Raw genomic sequence first — 3,579 nt, forward strand, 5'->3', positions numbered from 1 at the left:
TTTTCTGCTCCATCCATCCATCCATCCATCCATCCATCCATCCATCCATCCATCCATCCATCCATCCATCCATCCATCCATCCATCTGATTCCAAGCTTCCTCGATCCTTGACCACATTGAGCTTTTCTATAAAAAAGACCACTAATAATTCATTTTAAATAACTCAAAACATAAGTAAGTAACAAATAACCACTAGGGATGCTAGATCTCTTGTTTCGGCTGAGTGTAGTCTGCACACTGCACGTGCATAACTGGCATTGACGGGTCCTGCACACAGTTGGTGCTCTCCGCTTTAAAGTAGAAACTACAGTTTACAAACCATGTTTTATGCACAGCCTGTTTTTTGTTTGTTTGTTGTTTTTTTAAGTTACAGTGGCACATTTTAAATTGTTCACAATATCTCTTTGTTTGAGATATTTTATACCTTGTGGCTTTTTATTTTTTCTGACTATGTTCAAGTGCCTGTTTATTTGAAAATAAATTAATTATTTAATTAAGTCTGGAAACGATAATCTGATCCTGAATGTCAACAAAACAAGAGGGATGATTGTAGTAGTTTAGAAGAAATAGGAACAGGTGGAATCCTGTTAACATCATGGGAGAAGAAGTGGAGGTGGTTGAGAAGTATAAATACCATGGTGTTCACCTGAACAACAAACTAGACTGGAGACTCAACCGTGAGGTCATCTAAGGGACAGAGCAGACTGTACTTCCAAAGGAAGCTTAGATCATTCTGCATTTACAACAAGACAATGCATACTTTCTATGTGTCTAAATATGTTGTGGAGAGTGTGATCTCTTTCTCCATCATCTGGTGGTGTCATGATCTTGGTGCTGATGGCTGGCTCAATTGCCAATTCCATTCACCTGTCTTACTCTGCCCGGTTGCTCATTTTTTCCAATCATCGGTGCCAGATTATTCACGCCTAGTGTGAGAATGATCTGGCCTACCCTGTTGTGTTTTTTGACTGCCTAATCCTGACCTATTTCTGCCTTTGGATTCCTGAGTTTTGGCTTGCCCCTTCTCTTGTCTGTTTATGCCTGTTTTCTGTGTTCGGACTGCTGTTTGGACTCTGCCGGTTAAGCCGGGCGTACACTGTGCGATTGCACGCAGCTATAGCTATAGTGAGATAGCTCACGATTTGTTCGGCCCGACGTTCTCATTCGATCTACCTGCTCACACTGCACGATTAAAAACCATGTCAGACTCAGCTCCACAGTGAGATGGAGATGTTCTACCTCGTCTATCTTGAAGCCAAACAAATATAAGGGGAATATTAAGCTCACTTAAGAAAAAAAAGACATGGCTGAGCAAACGTGGCTTCTACGGTCTGTCAATTTTACAGACGGAACTGCATTTCACTGATTGCATCCCTGTCACGCTGCTGTGTTTACATCTGAGAGGAAGAATAAAAAGAAAAATCCTTTTTTGCGCATGCGCCCTTAGCGATTTTCCTATGACGACCACCTCACGATTCCTGATTGGGAGGTGGTCGTGAGTGGCTGATCGCCCCTCGTTACTCCCTGTACATTACACGACTCACGACGCACGATCAGGCTTAAAGTCGGCCCGATCTAAAGATTCTCGCACAACTGGAAAATCGCCCTGAAAATCGCACAGTGTACGTCCGGTTTTAGCGACCTTGGATCTGTCCCCTGACTCTGGCCTGGTTTTTCCCTTTGGCACCTCTGCGCATCTCTGATCTTCTGGGTTTGACCCCTGCTTCGTTACCCTGGTTTCTACCTCTGGACTCTTCTGCTCTTCAGTCTCTGCTTGCTTCTGATCTAAAGTCTGCTCTGCCTCGATCCTGGAACCCTCAGGGCGGCTCTTGCCACATGTTGTGGAGAAGTCATCAGTCTGCTTCCCACTCCTTCCTCTGGACACGTACTGAACTGAGAACCAGGTTAATGATTCACATGCTCGTTATTGTTCTCAGTCTAATGAACACTAACCTGAGTGTGTGTCTCCATAGAAAATCCTGAAGGCCGGTCCAAGCTGGCGGGAGCTTTCAATAAAGTGTTTTATAATTAAAAATCCTGTGATGTTTGCCTGAATTCTGGTTCTGTTTGTCTGGGTCCTGACAGCTGGGGTAACAGCATGAGAGCAAATGACTTAAAGATGCACAAAAACCTAATAAAGAAGGCTGACTTTATTCTGGGAATTCCTCCAGAATGTCTGGACATCATTTCACAAAGAACAATTCTTCATAAAGTGAAAAACATCATGGACAACAGTGAGCATCTTCAGAGGAGTGATAAACAACAACAGTGTTGTTTATCACTGTCTTCAGTCAGAAGCTTCTCCAGATCCAGTGCAAGACAGACGGCTACAGCAGATCTGTCCTGCCTACAGCGATACAACTTGTTTAAAAAAGTAGATGAATTAAACAACATTTATTTACCCTTTAGTATTATAAAATTTCATTCGAATTAGATATTTCAGACCAAAACCAATAAGAATAACTATCAAGAACAATAGATTAAATCAAAGAAGGAAATGTAAGTCGGATATAAATGTGAGGTTTTAAACTCTGAGTAAACATGCTTTCAAGCATCGTCCTAGTAGCATTATGCTAAGGATCTCTTTTAGGTGCTAGTGGTGCTTTTCCACCAAAAAAATGAAATAATTGATGAGGAAAACAGTTGCCAATGTCTTCAGGTCCATCTTAGATTAAAAAAACAAAACTTAGCTGAATGATCAGAGTTGGGCCATTCGTCTTCACAACTAATCCCAACAGCATTACTTTGTAATTAAGTGTTTGGAATAGGCCCAATAATTTTTGAATGCAATAAATTCTGCAAAAAGCAACATTCTGGATATCCCCTACCTGGAGCAGAAATGCATTCCACAAAATGAAGAAAATCTATGACATTCAAGCATAAGATAAACCTCCCCATGTTAAACAATTTTTTCTAAATGTCACACAGAAACTGTCTGACACTGCACTGCTTCTGTGGGAATTCTCTCATCAAATATCCCCCAAAATATCACTTTTCCTGCCTGGACATGAGGACCTCATTGATTAGGTCATCTTTCACAGCAACATGAGTATTCATCAGGCACAACAAGGCAGGATGTTTGACATTACACTGTCCCCCAGGGTGTCATTGTAACACAGCTCGTCATGCAACTCAGCAAACTATGAATCACTTATCAAAGCTATTCATGCCCGCTGAAATCTAAAAGGATGCATATGAGCACATGCAATACCAAATCATAGCGATAAAATGAGCTGCAGTAATATGATGTTCAAGGACAATTTGTAATGGACCAAATCGTTGATATAAAGGGCATAACAATGCAAAACATGGTGACCTAGCTTGTGTCTTTCTAATGGAAATCACATCAATGTTTTCTGCTTTACTCTTTTGGCTGGTTTAAATAAGGGTTCTGCTTCTAGCAGCTAATAGAGCTGTCAGAAATGGTGTAGCTGAAAATAACGGAGCAGTGCATCAAAATTGTTCAAGGCTCCTAATAAAATGAGACTAGCGCAATACCACCGTTCACTTGAATGCTCCTGTCTGGCTGCATTGATATGAAAGCAACCAGGTTGACGGCAGGGATTCAAAAAGGTGAC

This window comes from Cyprinodon variegatus, unplaced genomic scaffold (assembly GCF_000732505.1).
Source record: "Cyprinodon variegatus isolate N-32 unplaced genomic scaffold, C_variegatus-1.0 Scaffold135, whole genome shotgun sequence".
NCBI lineage: Eukaryota > Metazoa > Chordata > Actinopteri > Cyprinodontiformes > Cyprinodontidae > Cyprinodon > Cyprinodon variegatus.